Source organism: Sorex araneus, chromosome 1, assembly GCF_027595985.1.
Source record: "Sorex araneus isolate mSorAra2 chromosome 1, mSorAra2.pri, whole genome shotgun sequence".
Lineage (NCBI taxonomy): Eukaryota > Metazoa > Chordata > Mammalia > Eulipotyphla > Soricidae > Sorex > Sorex araneus.
Genome location: NC_073302.1, coordinates 229,931,615 through 229,949,409, shown reverse-complemented (window position 1 = coordinate 229,949,409; position 17,795 = coordinate 229,931,615). Strand labels below are relative to the sequence as shown.

Genomic DNA, 17,795 nt, shown 5'->3' with positions numbered 1-17,795 from the left:
TCTTGATCCTCTTAGGTATTGATTTTCAGTTTTTATTATTTTGTATTTTTCTGCATCATTCTTAATGTGTGTGTGTGTGTGTGTGTGTGAGAGAGAGAGAGAGAGAGAGAGAGAGAGAGAGAGAGTGTGTGTGTTGTTTGTGGGCTACACCCTGGATGCATAGGGGTTACTCTTGGCTCTGCACATAGGAATCACTGCTGTTGGTGCCCGGGACCATTGGGGGTGCCGGGGATCAAACCCTGGCCTGCTGTGTGCAGTGCCTAGTACCTTACCTGCTGTATTCTCTCTGGCTCAATTTAACATTTTTTAATGCAAAGAGCCACCTACTTTTTCTATGCTTTCCAGTTCTATTTGGCGGGTTTTGGGTGCGTTTATGCCTGGTGGTGCTAAGGGCTTATTTCTAGCTCTGCCCAGGGATCACTTCTGGAGGTTTAGGGATCAGGTGGGGTGCAGGGGATCAAACCTGGGTTGGTCTTGTGTCAAGGAAAGTGTCATACCGTTGTATCATCACTGACCCCTACTTCATTTCTTATCAGTGTATTTTCCTCATCTCTTTTTGTAGTTGCTAAAGTTAAAATAATCAGGAATTTCAATAATCTTAGAATGCTGATTATTAAAAGTAAAATTATTGAAACTTTAATTATATTTGTATGAGTTTGCTAATGCTACCATAACAAAATAGGATTTAAATAATAAGTTAATTTTCTCATGATTCTGGAGCTTAAAAATCCAAGATGAATATACTTTTATGTATAGATAGTTCATTTGCTTTGGAGGGGTGGACAGGGCTTTGGGGGGGTGGGGCAGTATACCCGGAGATTCTCAGGGCTTAGTCCTGGATCTGCACTCAAGAATTAACTCCTGACAATGCTCAGGGGGTCAGTATGGAGTGCCAGGGATAGAACCAGGGCCTGCTGCAAGGCAAGCACTCTTCCCACTATTCTGTGCTGCGGCCCCTGTGGTGTTTTTTCATGAGATCTCTCTGGCTTTTAGTTAGTTTCATTTCTGTGTCCTCAGAATGGTTTTTTTGTGTTTGAGAGACATCAGTCCTGTCTGATTAGGACCACATCCTTTAGGGCTTCATTTAACTTTAATTACCTCCTTTTAAGCTTATATTCTCTTTAACAGTCTCTTTGGGAATAGGATTTAAGATAAAAATTTGGGGTAGATAATTCATGGCAGTAACAGTAATGAGTTTATCACTTCCTAATTATTTTTTAACATTATTCGTGCACTTAGCATTTCCTAATTACTGTGTTTTAATATTACCTTTGCAATTAAGGTTTTTTTGGGTTTTTTTGGAGGCCACACCCTGCTATGCTCAGGACTTTTTCCTGGCTCTGCATTCAGGAATTACTTCTGGTGGTTCTCGGGAGACCGTATGGAATGCTGGGGATTGAACCCTGGTTGGTTGAGCATGTGGAAGGCAAGCACCCTATCTCTTGTTCTATCACTTTGGCCCCGTGCACTTAAGATTTTATATATCTTTTACATCTATGATGGAAATATGTGAGTGTTTGCAGCCCTTTGTAATTTAATGCTTACTCATGGTAGGTTATTTACTTTTTTGTATCCTAAAATTTGTCATCGTTGCAATATTTTTACATCAAATGCTACAAATAGTATCTTTTAAAAATTCTTCTTATTGATGTAGTATATTGTTGCTTGAGCTAGTTTACATGCCAGTAACCACGGGGCTGTGTGTGTGTATATATATATATATATATATAGTAATTTTATTTTTGCTGTTGTTTGTATTGGTTACTTACAGTCTTCTGCTATTCCAGATATAACCTAGACTATGCTTTACCTTGTCCTTTGGAGGTGTGATTTTTAGGATGGATTTTATTTTTTTTTTAATTTGAAGAGGGGACTTTGGACTACACCTCATGGTCTCAGTAGTGACCCCTGGTAGTGTCAGGGCACTATAGTGGTATTCAAAGTAAGTGCTTTATCTCCTGTTTCTCTTAAGGCAAAGTCTCAGAATGGTTGGCCAAAGGTGAAATGCACATGTACTAATTTGCCTTACCAAAGTAATATAAAGTAATTACTGAATAGTAATATATATGGAAGTGACTTTTCTTTTTAGTCTGTTGAATAGAATGTTAACTTATCCTTTTCATTGGTCAAATGCTGTTAGTATTTTATTTGTAACCCTTATATTGGGGATGATACTGCAGTTAATTGCATTTCAGATATGATTGTCTTTCCTTTTTTGTTAGCATATTTGTTTGCATCTTTACTCATTTTTCTGTTTGGACTTTGGTCATCAATTTTTTTATTAAATGGAGCTTTTTTTTTTTAAAGTAAACAGATTTTATTTAGAGGCTTTTTGAGGGAAGGAGGAAGGGATAAGTGGAAGAGAGAATATTAAGAGTAACGCGCTCAAGAAAGAATGCGGGCTTCTCCAAAGGTGGAGAGAGCCCTTACATACATCCTAGCACTAGACATGAATGCATGAAAGTACACATCTCAAGATGGGAGATGTGAGCGACACATGTGCTCGGCCACATAGTAGCAAGCAACACATGGGCTCAGGCAGCATATATGCTTAAATGGAGCTTTTAATGCAAAAGTTCATCTGTAATTTTTTATGACTAACTAATTTACTACCTACTGTGTTGCTGGTACATTCTAGTAGGAGGTAAAATAAAGTTGCTGCTTTTATAGAACTTGGTTTGGTAGTATCATACTTGAGATTCATCAATTTAAGGAAGACTAGCTTTGGAGATGGGAAGGATTAGATCTCATAGTGTTTGATGTTCATGATCCTGTAGCACTGTCGTCTTTTGTTCATTGATTTTCTTGAGCGGGCACCAGTAACGTCTCCATTGTGAGACTTGTTATTGTTTTTGGCATATCGAATATGCCATGGGTAGCTTGCCAGGCTCTGCCGTACGGGCGAGATACTCTCAGTAGCTTGCTGGGCTCTCCAACAGGGGCAGGAAAAACCGAACCCGAGTTGGCCACGTGCAAGGCAAACCCTATCTGCTGTGCTATCGCTCCTGTTCATGATACAACATTTTCAATTTTATTAAAAATACTGTGACTTACAAAGTTGTTGATTTTACTTATGTTTCAGGCATTTAGTGCTCTAACACCACTAGATTACCCTTCCCTCCATCAGTGTCCCCATTTTTCCTCTTCTCCTCTTGGGCATGTAGCAAATCATTTGTAGTTTTCTGATACCTAGGGGGTTTAGTATGACTTTAATTGGTTGGTCTGGGTTAAATCTTAACTCCACCAATTTCTGTCTTGGTGAAATTATTGTTATGTTCTTGCTTTGCCTTGTTGTAGAATCAGTAATCACTACTGACAAGATTAATGGTAATCCCATTAAAGGATTAAATCTATGCCTTTTGTTTTTTAAGATCATAGTTCAAGGAACTAAAATTACATGTTCTCCTTAATTAACTATCCCCTTCTGCCTTCTCAGATGTAGCCATTATCATTGTTTTTTTTTTTTTAACTTTTTTATTGAATCACTGGGATAGAGCATTACAAAGCCGTTCATGATTAGATTTCAGTCACACAGTATTCCAGCACCTATTTCTCTAGCAGTGTACATTTCCCAGAACCAGTGTCCCCAGAATCTGAACAAACCCTAATGTAAAAGAACACATCCCCTGAAACTGCACTAGAGGCCCCAAATAAGTCTTTTTAAAAATTAAAAAAAATTTTTTGGGGGGGCCACCGTAGCGGGTCTGTACTCCTAGCTGTGTGCTTAGGGATCACTCCTTGTGGGCTTGGGGAACCATATGGGGTGCCTGGGATTGAACCTTGGTTGGCCACATGCAATGCTAATCATCTTGCCCGTTGTTCTATCACTCCAGCCCTGATAACCATTTTCTTTGAAACATGGTTTAGCTTGTTTATAAACTTTTTTAAATGTAGGAGTACTGCTATTTATTCAGGCATTGATTAAGCTGATTGAATTGGGCATGAACTCCATATTACTTTTTTTTATCCAAAATGTTAATTTTATTTTATTGTTTTAAAAATTATTAATTTTTAATCACCATGAAATACAGTAGGGCTGGAAAGATAGCACAGTGGGTAGGGCAGTAGGGCGTTTGCCTTGCACGCAGCCGACCCAGGTTCTATTCCTCTGCCACTCTTGGAGAGCCTGGGAAGCTACCAAGAATATCTTGCCTGTAAGGCAGAGCCTGGTAAGCTCTTTGTGGCATATTCGATATACCAAAAACAGTAACAAGAAGTCTCACAATGGAGATGTTACTGGTGCTCGCTCAAGCAAATTGATGAGCAAGGGGATGACAGTGACAGTGATACAGTGAGATACAGTTACAAAGATTTCCTGTTTGAGTTACTGTTATACAGTGATCTGTCACCCAACCCTCCACCAGTGCACATCTTCCACCACCAAGATCCCCAGTATCCCTCCCATCCTAGCCCTCCCCCTACCTCTGTGGCAGACAGTCTCTCCCATACTCCCTTTTGTATTGCTTGTTATGAATACCATAAGATGTCGAGCAGCCTTGAGAGCAACAGCATGCTCCTGGAATTCTAAAATTTTAGATAATTAGGGTCTGGAGAAATCTCTAGAGTGAACTCCTCTGGTCAGGGACTCCTTTGTGTATCTCTGGATCATGGCTGTTAAGGAGCTTAAGTTGCAGTCTGAGGCAGTTTGCGGGCATGACCTCCAGGGTCCCATGGGGCATGGTGGGGGGGTTGAGAGATGAGAAAGACCAGCCCATCCCCTATCTCTTGAGGCCTGTAGTTTGCTGTCACTGGATCCACGTACCTACACTTCTCATTGGGTTCTGGAAGTTGGCAACTGCTGGGTTTTTTGGGGACAGGTAGAAGGGCGATGCCTGCCCCCATTTGAGGCACCCCAGTGAAGTCGGCCTGGCTTAAAGTCCGGAGGCATCTCTGCAGCAAGCTGCTCGGTTCTTTTGTGTGTTTCTGAATCATGGCCCTTGTGTCCATCTTTTCCAGAGAAATAAACTATTGGCATATGCCCTGCAGGGCGCACCTGCTCACCTGCATTGTGCTGTACTTCTGGCCCTAACTGCTGCTTTTGATCTCTTTCAAGATTTATGGGTCTCTGAAATAAGGTCAATAAATAAGCTTGTATAGCTAAGTCGGAGGTTGTTTGTGGGTGTGGCTCCCACATACCTAACTTTTGGCCATTTGATTCCTTGCTAAACTTGGCCCCAAGTTGTTGAGGTCCGGCCAGGGGCACAGCATATCAGCGTATTAGGGTATCAGGAAGTCTAAAGGCACCATCAGGCTGCTGATGCACTCGCTCCGCAGGTACAGGTTGACCTGCTGGCGGCACCATACCTCCATGTTTATAAACTTTTTAACTGGCATTAATATGTATTAGTGAAATTAATCTAAGTTGTATATTTCTCATTAAATGCCTACGTATTTTTCTTCTCTTTTTGAGTCACACCTGGTAGTGTTTAGATCTCACTCTTGACTCTGTATAGGGATCAATCCTGCTGGTGGTTGTAAAACACTAAAGCACGCCGAGGGGGCGCGTGCACTCGAGGGCTCTCTAGGCGGCTCTGTCTCACCGCCTGCGTCCGGTGCCCCAGAACCGTTGTGTGTGCCGTCAGTCGAGGGCAGGCGACGGAAGGAAGAAGGAAGAAGGCCAAACTGGTTGCTCGATCCGTTTATTTCATTCTCTCCCTCCGCTTCTCTCCCGCTCTCCTGGATCTCTCCCCGTGGATCTGCCCCGTGGATCTGGCTCGTGGATCTGGCCCGTGGATCTGGCTCGTGGATCTGGCCCCCAACCCACTCTCACAGCCTAGTTAAATCTCCACAGCATCAGGGGGTTGGGGCCTACACGTAGGTGTGGTCACCATCAATAGGGTAAGATTCCTTTCCTTAGGGGATGCTTCTCCTAGGACTTAATTCTCTTTCAGCAGGAGGATCCACCCAAGGGCGGAGTCCCATGAACGTGTTTCTCTTCTCCTCAGCCAGCAAACATATAAGAATTCATAATATTAATTATTTTGTATGGACACAATAAGAGATGCATTAAAGCTTATAGAATTGCACTCCTGGAGCCATCTCAATCTCAGACTACAGTGCTCAGGCCAGATCAGTCTTTCCTATCCCTGGCAGGGTCCCAGTCTCATAATTACTATTGGATCATGACAGCATTTGTCTATGATCAAGCTCTTAACTTATAGTTAAGAATTAGGCACTTTGGCCAGGCCCATCTCGATGCCAGGGTAGCACATAACTCACCGCTTGCCCTGGATCCTTCCTGTCCCACGTCGGGGACCCTACTTTGGGGTGCTAGGAACTGAGGGCAACTGAGGCTTAAGTGGAGAAAGCAGAGGCCCGGGAGGGAATATTCGAGGCCAATTAATTCCCAAGTTATAGAAACATAATATTGTCTTCTTGTGTCTATACAAAACAGTCATAGCTTTAAAGTAAATTATTCAAAAGGCACAAGAAGAAGAGAAAGGCAATATTAACTTATATAATATAAATTCAGTATCCTAGGAAGGTCTGACCTTGCAAATTAGCAGAGTCGGATTAAGGGAAAGCCAGAGGATTAACTCTTTTGGGGAAGAGAGCATGGAGAAGTGATTATAGCTAAACAAAGGGATGGGAGAGATTCGGGAACACCTTGATGGGTGTGACTGGGGTAAGCCTAAACTCTGGGTAAAACCGGGACAAGCTACTTGTGGCAAGGAGGGAAAGGACAAAGTAATGTCATCCTACAGTGGTCATATGGAACTGGGGATCCTTAACCCTTTGTACTGTCTCTTACATTTATTTTTCATCATGGAAATTTGGGGGGAGTTTGTTGGGCTGCAACCAGTGGTGCTTAAGAAGGGCTACTCCTGACTTTGTGCTTGGAGGTGGACACCTGGCAGTGCTCTGGCTACGGAGTGGTGCTGGGGATTGAACCATGGTTTACTTGCCTGTGAGGCAAATACTTACCCTGTATTACCTTTCAGGCCCCTATAAATTTTTAAAAATTGTGTCAAGATTTTAATTGTTTTAAAAAATTGTTTTTCTAGATTTTGCTTTGTGTTCTTTTTTCACTCTAGGCTACATGAGTACTATTTATGTTTTCTCTGTAAGCCTTCACTTAAAATTATTTTATTAAGGCACCATGGTTTTCAAAACTTTTAAAATAGAGTTTTCAGTCATACAATTTTTATCACCAATTTTAACCACCATTGTGAACTTCCAATGTCCCCAGTTTCCCTCCCACCCTCTATCCTGTTTTCTTGACAGGCACTTTTTTTGGGGGGGGGCTGTGTGGGGTGGGGGATGATACCCCTGATGGTGCTCAGGGCTTACTCCCGGCTCTGCACTCAGGTGATAGCATAGTTTTTTGTTTTTATTATAGTTTGGGTCTCATATACCTATATGTAGGTATATAGACATATATATACCTCTTTTCTGTGTCACAGATGCATATAAGCCTTCATTTGAAATTTAAATCTTTAATCCTTGGAATTCATTCTGGTATATAACTGAATAGAAATAGGATCTTATTGTCTGCATTCAGCTGTTTGAAAATTACTTAAATTGTACTTGGGGGATCGAGATGCCACTTTGATTATATGTTTAATCTTTTTTTTTTTTTCTTTTTGGGTCACACCTGGCAACGCACAGGGCTTACTCCTGGCTCTGCACTCAGGAATTACCCCTGGCTGTGCTCAGGGGACCATATGGGATGCTGGGATTTGAACCCGGGTCGGCTGCGTGCAAGGCAAACGCCCTACCTGCTGTGCTATCTCTCCAGCCCCTGTTTAATCTTTTTTTATGTTAAATTTTAAATTTTTACATGCTTCTTTCAGGACCCACTATTCCATTGGTTTGTCTTCTTGTTCTACTCTTTACATGATTTTTTATTAGTAAATATTTTATAGTACATCTTAGTATCTAGTAAACAAGAATTTTCTCAATATACTTTTTCCCACTATATATATATTTCATTTTTTTTCCACATAAATTTTAGAATTAAAATGACTGTCTTTTTCACATTTGTGTTGGTACTGAAACGTCTTCAAACTTAAGTGTAATTTAAATATACTAACTTAATAAACCCTTGTATTCTATATAGAAAATACATTTTATTTTATATATTAAAATATATATTTTATATAGGCTTCTATATAGATAATCAATTTTATTCTATTTATTATGTAAGTGATCTTGTTTAGGAATATTTTAATTGCTTTTTAATTTTTACATTATAAATTTTAGGCATGCATTGTTGAAAATAAAAATATGTCTATAGTTTTACCTTTTTTTTTTTGTTGTTTTTGCTCACACCCAGTGGTGCTCAGGGCGTATTCCTGCCTTTGCACTTAGGGATCACTCCTGGAAGGGCTCGGGGAACCATATGGGACACTGGGGCTTGATCCTGGCTTAGCTGCATGCAGGACTAGGGTCCTAGCCACTGTACAATCACTCCCAGCCCATCATGTGTGGATGGTCTTTCTCATAGCCTTTGCGCAGGTGATTGAGTAGTGTTTGTTTTTTATTTTTATTGTTACTTTTTAAATTTTCCAGACAGGGTTTAAGTGAACCATCTTGTGTGTTATGAAAGGAAATGTATATGTGGGTCATGCACCACACCCAGCTGTGCTTGGGGGCATACTTCTGCTCTGCTCAGGGACAGCTCTGTCCTGGGAACCATAAAAATGCCGGAGTGTGAACTGCCATCGGCCACATGCAAAATAGTTGCCTTCACCCCTGTACTATCTCTTGTGCCCAAGATTTTATAAACTCTGGATACTTGACTAGGTACTGGGGTAGTGGGAACTCTTTTTTTAAAAAGCAGGGGACACTTTCAGCAGTGTTGGGGTGGGGATACTAGGATCACTCTCGGAGATATTTGGCCTGGCAGAGAGTTCTGCAATGCTGAAGATCAAAGCCAAGTTCTTGAACTTCTCAGGTGTGTATTACACCTCTTTGTACATATCCTATCCTGCTAATGGTGACTCCTAAAAGGAGAACAAAACTTCAGGATTGATTCTTGTACTGGGGTGGTGTTTATTAAAATGCAGGAGGGACATATTTAAGAAGCAATATATAGTTAAGGCAGCCAGAAAAGACTCAGAAAAGTGCAAAGGGTTGTTAAACCCAAGTGGCAACTAAATAACGAGTAGAGAGAGTAGACAGGTGGCAGGTATCAAGAAGGTAGGGAGGCTTCACAGGGTTCTAGGTTGAAAATAGAACACACATATACAACTTTAGGAAAAAGCTGCAGCCTGCCTGGAAGATAGGTAGTAAAGGCTGAGACAGAAGATGCGGAGGATTGGAGCACAATGGAAAGGGCTCCTCTTCTATCAGTCTCGACTCAATACTCTATTATTCCCTTCTTTTTTGTTGTGGTTTTTGTTTTTTCGGCCATGCCCAGTGATGCTGAAGGGTTACTCCTGGCTCAGGAATCATTCCTGGTGGTGCTCAGGAGACCATATGGGATGCTGGAGATTGAAACTGAGTTACTTGGTTACTAAGCAATTGTCTTTCCTGATATTCGTCTCTCTGGCTTCCTATTTTTTCTATTCTTGTATTAATCTTTAAAGCAGCCTCCTCTCCCCCTCTATATCTCACCTGCAAATCCCTTGATAAGTAATCTCAGTTTTATTACTGATTTCCACTTGTTAATCAGTTTTATTTCCTCATTTCATTTTCAGGGGAAATCATCCAATGCTTAACTTTCCTTTTGTGTTATTTGGCTTCACTTTTTTGCTTCCGAACTGGAGCAATAGCACAGTAGTTATGACGTTTGCCTTGCACGTGGCCGATCTGGGTTCAATTACTCCGTCCCTCTCGGAGAGCCTGGCAAGCTACCAAAAGTATCCTGCCCGCATGGCAGAGCCTGGCAAGCCACCCTTGGCATATTCAATATGCCAAAAACAGCAAGAAGTCTCACAATGGAGATGTTACTGGTGCCTGCTCGAGCAAATCAATGAACAAAGGGGCGACAGTGTATAGTGCTATTTGCTTCCAATTCCTTTCATTTTGTTGCCAATGCAACGTTCTGTCTTTTTAAAAAATAGTTGAACAGTTCTTTATGGTATAAATGTACTTTATAATCAGTGATCTGTTTAGGCCGTTTTAGTTTATTGTGTGTTTTGGGTGTTGTAAATAATTGTGGTCTGGGAGTGGTGAATGAAATTTTTTTCTATAAATATTTTTTGGATAGACACCCAGAAATGATATTGTTAGATCAAATTGTTTATGGTAGCTCTATCTTTTGATTTTCAGAAGCCCCCATAACATTTTCCAAAATCATTGTACCAATTTCCATTCCCAGAATCAGAGTAGAAGAGTTCCTTTTTCTATACTTTCTCAACAGTTGTTATTGCTGCTTTTAATGTATGCCATTCTCACAGGGGTGAAGTGGTATCTCATTAGGGCCTTAATTTGTGCTTTCCTTAATTTGATCAGTGATGGTGAGCATGTTTGCTCACCATCACATTTGGAGATGTGTTTATTCAAATATTTTGTTCATATTCTATCCTGTTTTTGTTCTCATTGTATGAATAATTTATCTTCCTCTCCCACTCAAACTGTCCTTTCATTTTGTTTCCTTGTTTTTTGCTATAGAAAAGCCTTTTAACTTAATGTATCAGAACTATTTATCTTTATTTCCCTTGCTGTTGGGATTGAGTCCCATATTATTATTATTATTATTACAATTATTACTGTCACCGTCACTGTCATCCCGTTGCTCATCGATTTGCTTGAGCGAGCACCAGTAACGTCTCCATTGTGAGACTTGTTACTGTTTTGGCATATCAAATACTGCACGGATAGCTTGCCAGGCTCTGCCGTGTGGGCGAGATACTCTCAATAGCTTGCTGGGCTCTTCGAGAGGGGCGAGGAATCGAACCCAGGTTGGCCGCGTGCAAGGCAAACGCCTTACCTGCTGTGCTATCGCTCCAGCCTTATTATTTTATTTTGCATATTTCCTAGCACCATTTATTGAAGAGACTCCATTCTCCATTGTATAGTTTTTAGCTCATTTGTCATAAATATAAGTGAATGGACCTAATTATTGTCACTTCTTGTTACAGCTTGATATCAGGAATAGTCCTCCATTTTTCTTTTCTTATTATTGTAGTTGGTGTTTGGGCTCTTAGGGTTTATATAAATCTTAAGGTTTTGCTTTTTTAAAAAAATATTAGTTGGCATTCTATTATACTTTATTGACTTTCTTAGAATGGACATTTTTAATGTATTTATCCATGAATGTGAAATGTCTTCCTGCTTCTTAATACCTTGTTGTATAGCTTTTAACACTATTGTAGTTCTCATTACACAGACTCTTCACTTTTTAAAATTTTGGTTTTTGGGTCACACCTGGCAATGCATAGGGGTTTTTCCTGGTTCTGCATTCAGGAATTACTCCTGGCTGTGCTCAGGGGATCACATTGGATGCCAGGGATCTAACCTGGGTTGACCATGTGCAAGGCAAACACCCTATCCACTCTGACCTCCATATTTAAGGGATCCGGACAGTTATCTTTAGTATTGAAAAGAATTCTCATAATTCAACACTCAGTTTTGGTAAAATACTTAATACTTCACAAATACCAATACTTCTTTATAATAAAAGTTAAAATTTAGCTCAGCCTTAAACCAGCATCTAATGTGGCATTCACACGGAAAATATATTATTTCCACTATATGAAATTATGTTGAAATTATTAGGAAACACCATCAAGTAAATAAAAACAATATTGGGAATAAGAATTATAAAAGGTTAAACTATTTCTTTTTTTTTTTTTTTTTTGCTTTTTGGGTCACACCCGGCAATGCACAGGGGTTACTCCTGGCTCTGCACTCAGGAATTACTCCTGGCGGTGCTCAGGGGACCATATGGGATGCTGGGAATCGAACCTGGGTCGGCCGCATGCAAGGCAAACGCCCTACCCGATGTGCTATTGCTCCAGCCCCAAGGTTAAACTATTTCTGATACTCAAGAGACTAAGGCACTCGCTTTGTATGCTGCTTATCTTTAATACCACATATGATCCCCATAGTACATTTGGAGTGATCTCTGAGCACTGCCAGGTATGACCCCAAAACAAAAGTCTTCTCTTATAACATTATATAATATGATGGTTATAACCACTATAACCATATAATGGTTCAAAGTTTTTTGTTTTTCTTAAATCTAGGGTTTTATTTTTTTCTTATTTTCTTATTTTTTATTGAATCTTTGTGAGATACAGTTACAAAGCTTTCATGTTTGAGTTTCGGTCTACAATAATCAAATACCCATCCCTCCACCACCAAAATTTTCCACCACCAAAATCCCCAGTACTCCCCCATTCCAACCCTTCCCCTGCCTGTGTGGCAGAAATTTTCCACAATACTTTCTCTCTATTTTGATTACATTCAATATTTTGACACCATTCTCACCATTATTAATTGGAATTTTCCCACTACCACTCAAACCTGCTGAAAAGGCAGTGCCAGACAATTTGTTTTGTATTGCTTGTTATGAATAGCATATAATGTCATGTGGCCGCTCTCATGTGCTCCTGGAATTCTAAAATTTTAATAACTAGTGTCTGGAGAGATCTCTGCAGCGAGCTGGTTGGTTCAAAGATTTGTTTCGCAGTCTGGATCGTGGCCATTTAGGAGCTTAATAAGTAGCCAGGGGCAGTTCCTGGGGATCATCTCAGTCCCATCTGGGCAGAGGGAAGGAAAGGAACCGTCTCCTCTCCTGTCCTGTGAGGCCTGGTGTTTGTCGCTACTGTCCCACATACCTGGACTTTTCATTGAGTTCTGGAAGATGGTGGCTGTCGGGGTTCCTAGGGGCCAGGCGGAGGGACAGCTCCTGCTCCTGTCTGGAGTAGCCCGGCGAGAGAGTGGCCTATTGCAAAGTCTGGAGGCATGTCTGCAGCGAGCTCCTCGGTCTGAGATTTGTTATGTGTCGGTTCAAGTTTAAAATAAAGAAAATCAACCAAATTCATTTATGCAGCAGGTATTTAAAGTCAATTAGAAAACAAAATGCAAAAATACATGTATACATACACACACAGTTTGATGGAAGAAAAATCTCACTTACAGTAGACAACAATGGCTGAAGAGATAATAGTGGGTAAGGCTCCTCAAGTGGTTTAACCGAGGCTCAATCTCTGGTACCACATAAGGGCCCCAAAGCTCCACCAAGAGAAATTCCTGAGCACAGATTCAGAAATAAGTCCTGAACATAACCCCCAAACCAAAAATAGATAATTAAAAAATAGAACAAAATAGGAGTGAAGGGAACCAGGGAACAGTAAAAGAGGTTACGGCAGGCTTTTGTAGACTGCCACAATACGGCCAGCTGAACATTGCCATGTTTGACCCCCAAACAAACAAACAAAAACCCAACCAAAAAAGAAAGCAAAGGAAAAGATAGTTAATAAACTCTTAGAGTACAGACTGAAAGACTAGAATTTGGGGGTTCAGGTAGGGTGAGGGAAGGAATGTTTTCAAGAGTAGTAGGTGGAGAGGAAGTGACACAGGGACATGAATTGGGTTTTGGGCACTTTGATGGTGCTGAAGCAACTATGTACAGCAAGACCACAGATCCAGTACCACTGTAAACAAATCTCACTGTATCACTGTCATCCCATTGTTCATCTATTTACAAGTGGCTGCCAGTAACGTCTCCATTCGTCCCAGCCCTGAGATTTTAGTAGCCTTTCCATACTTGGTTTTCCTAATGATTAGAGGCTCTTTTCATCGTCAGGGGAATGAGACCTGTTATTGTTACTGTATTTTGTATATCGAATATGCCAAGGGGCACTTGCCAGACTCTTCTGTGTGAGCCAGATACTCTCAATAGCTTGCTGGCTCTGAGAGGCATATAATATATATATATGTATATATATATATATATATATATATATATATATATATATATACACATATTTCCCTTTGCAACTCGGCCCAGGAATATGTTCACTCATGCGTGAGGTTCGGCCAGTACATGTGGAAAGCAGCCTGGAGCATATTGGCAGTGGGGTAGTGGAGATCAGCTGCTCGGGCTGGGTCCCTTGGGGCAGAGAGGGCTTTCACCCACCCTCTCTGGGGCACTCTCTGCACCCCTGGTGCAGATACCGGTGGCATGGTTGTGCGTGGTCCTCATTTTATGCTCCCCTCTGGGAGAAACAACTGTTGAGTTCACCCATAAGCCACCTCCTGCCGGCACCAGATAATCACCAGTAAACAAATATAGCTGTCTTCTGTCATCCTGTTACTCATAGATTTGTTCGAGTGGGCACCAGTAAAGTCTCTCATTGAGAGGCTTATTGTTACTGTTTTTGGTATATCCAATACACACGGGTAGCTTTCCAGGCTCTGCTGTGTGGGCAAGATACTCTTGGTAGCTTGCCGGGCTCTCCGAGAGGGGCGGAGGAATCGAACACAGGTCGGCCTTGTGAAAGGTGAACGCCCAACTGCTGTACTATTGCTCCAGCCCAAACAAATATAGCTATCATAAATTTTTTTAAAAATCAAACCTGTCATTATTTGTAGATAGTGTATATTCAAAATTCTAAAAACTCCTTTAAAATTATTAAGCACAATGAAAGTAGCTGGTACAAATTCAGTATGCTCTGTATGTAAATAACAAAGGAGAAATTAAGCAGTTCCATTTAAAAGTGCATCTCAGGGGGGCCGTAGTGATAGTACAGTGGGTAGGGCATTTGCCTTGCACACAGCTGACCTGGGTTCAATCCCCGGCATCCCATATGGTCCCCCAAGCACTGCCAGAAGTAATTCCTGAATGCAGAGCCAGGAGTAACCCCTGAGCATTTCTGGGTGTGACCCAAAACAGTAAAGAAAGAAAAAGAAAAGTGCATCTTGGGCTGCAGTGATAGTAGAACAGGTTGGGCGTTTGCCTTGCATGTAGTATAATCCCATATGATCATCCCACGATCCCCTGAGCACCACCAGGAGTAATTCCTGAATGTAGAACCAGGAATAAGCCCTAAGCATCGCCAGGTGTGACCCAAAAAGCCAAAAATTAATAAATACAAAAGAACTACATACCTAAGAATAAATTTAACAAAGTGAAGGGTCTGTATAATGAGAAGTACAATACGATATTAAAACCTATAAAATAAGGTATCAAGAAGCAGGAAGACATTTCACATTTGTGGATGAATACACTAAAAATGTTCATTCTAAGAAATAGCTGATGAAGTATAATCAAAACACCAATAATATTTTTATATTGGTATTGAAACTATTCCATATGATCTCCTTAGTACAGAACCATGAGTAAAATCCTGAGCATTGCCAGATGTGGCACAGAAGTCACCCTCCTCCCCCCAAATCTGAATCTCTACATTTTCATGGATTTTTAAAACTACTTTAGCCATCCTTGCTTCACTAGACTAACCGTTATATGTTATTACGTTTTATTTTTTTACTCTTTTGACTTTTTAACCTTTTTTGATACCAATATAAATATAGAAATATCACTTGTTTCACTTGTCATCCCGTTATTAATTGATTTGCTTGAGCGGGTGCCAATAATGTCTCTATTTGTCTCTGTCGAGTGCTAGTGTAGTCCAATGGCATCTGCTCACTCCAGGAACACGAAGAACTTCAAACCGTTTATTCAGGGTCTTGGTGAAGAAGTCTGACCATCTTGTAGGTGGGAGGCCATACCATCTTTTCAATATAGAAGTACTATTGAAATAATAAGTTAAAAAGCATAAAGACAGTACTGGCAAAAAAAATTATATTTTACTGCTTTTGAACTTGCATGTGAAACCCATCTCTTTACAAATCAAAGACAAAACAAAACCTTATCCTAGTAATGTATCCAGATAACTTAGTTTTCTTAAATTGAAACACTCTGGCTGTACTGGAATACGTTTTGCTTGATGGTGCATAATTTTAATGTGCTATTGAATTTTGTATACCAGTATAGTCTGGATTTTTTTTTTTTTTTTTTGCTTCTTGGGTCACACCTGGCGATGCACAGTGGTTATTCCTGGCTCTTCACTCAGGGATTACTCCTGGCGGTGCTCAGGGGACCATATGGGATGTTGGGAATCGAACCCGGGTCAGCCGCGTGCAAGGCAAACATCCTACCAGCTGTGCTATTGCTCCAGCCCTATAGTCTGGAATTTTATACGTATACTTATAAAGGGTATTGGTTTGTAATACTTCATTTGGCCACACCTGATGGTGCTCATGACTTACTCCTTCCTCTGCTCAGGGATCATTTCTGGTAGTGCTCAAGGAACCATATGGGATGCTCAGGAATGAACCTGAGTTGGATCTGGGCAAGGCATGTGCCTTACCTGCTGTTTGTCCCCTGGTTTCTACTATTTTTAATTGTGATTTTTTTTGTTTTTGTTTTTCTTTTTGGGTCACACCCGGCGATGCACAGGGGTTACTCCTGGCTCTTCACTCAGGTATTACCCCTGGCGGTGCTCAGGGGACCATATGGGATGCTGGGATTAGAACCCAGGTCGGCTGCGTGCAAGGCAAACGCCCTACCAGCTGTGCTATCGCTCCAGCCCCTAATTGTGATGTTTTTATCTGGCTTTGGAATCAAGGTGTCATGCTGGCCTTATGGAACAGGGTGGGAAGTGTTCTGATTTTTGGAAATGTTTGGTTTATTTTGAGACCACACCCAGTTATGCCCAGGGTTCATCCCTGCCCCAGAGTGATACTCAGTGATCACTCCTAGCTATTCCTGTGGGTGTGGTTCTAAGGATTGAACCAGTACAGCTTCATGTAAACTAAGCACCTTACCCCTGTGCTATCTATCTTACCTGATTTTTGGAATAGTTTGAGAATAATTTTTCTATATAAAGTGTTTGGCAAAATTTATTAATAAAGGCATTCTGTTTTATACAGGACATCTGTGATTAGGTTCATAATTTCATATTTGGTTGCTTTCTAAGTCATTAAGTCAGCTGACAGGCTCTTTCTAATTTGGGAATTCCGAGCAGCCAAATTATCCGGATCACTCTTTAGCACGTATGGGCACTGGAGTTTGAACTTAACTGCCTTGTGCTTGCTTTAAGTCACTGAACCATCATTGGACCTCTTAGTTCAAGTTTTGGATGATGTTTAGTCACTTGACTCTGTTGATATTTTGTATTTTTGTTGATTTTTTGTTTGTTTTGCAGGGGCCACACTTGGTAGTGCTTAATACTTCTGATTGCATTAGCGATCACTCCTGGTGGGACTTGGGGTACCATATGGGTTGTCTTCAGATTCAACCAATACCCACCATCCTCTTTCCAGCCACTATTTTGTGTTTCTTAGTTAGATTTGGTTGTCCTCTGTGAGTGCATAGTTTATTTCATCTGAATTTTCTAAATTGTTGATAATTTTTATGATAGCATTTTATCAGAACTCTTATATCTCTCCAGGAATCACCCCATTATTGTTCCTATTTAATTTTAATTTGTTTTTTCTTTTTTGGGGGTTGTCCACCTAGCAGTGCTCAAGACTTAACTCCTGACTGCACTCAGGAATTACTCCTGGTAGTGCTCAGGGGACCATATGGGATACTAGTGATCAAACCTGGGTTGGCTGTTTGCAGGGTAGACACCCAACCTGCCATACAGTTGCTCCACCCTCTCATTCTTTATATTTTGCCTTTTTGTTTTTTATAGTCAGAAGTCATTGTTGAAATAAAGATTTGTGATTTTTCAAATGTCCAACTTTGGGCATTCTTTTTTTTTTTGCTTTTTGGGTCACACCTGGCGATGCACAGGGGTTACTCCTGGCTCTGCACTCAGAAATTACCCCTGGCCGTGCTCAGGCGACCATATGGGATGCTGGGATTTGAACCCGGGTCGGCCGCATGCAAG

At 40.9% G+C, this 17,795-nt stretch overlaps 1 protein-coding gene across 3 annotated transcripts in view; it reads left to right on the top strand.

Annotated features, from left to right (window-relative positions):
• ZMYM2 (zinc finger MYM-type containing 2) overlaps positions 1–17,795 on the top strand; it is a 123,350-nt gene that overhangs the window by 46,618 nt on the left and 58,937 nt on the right. The gene's annotated exons all lie outside the window — the stretch shown is intronic.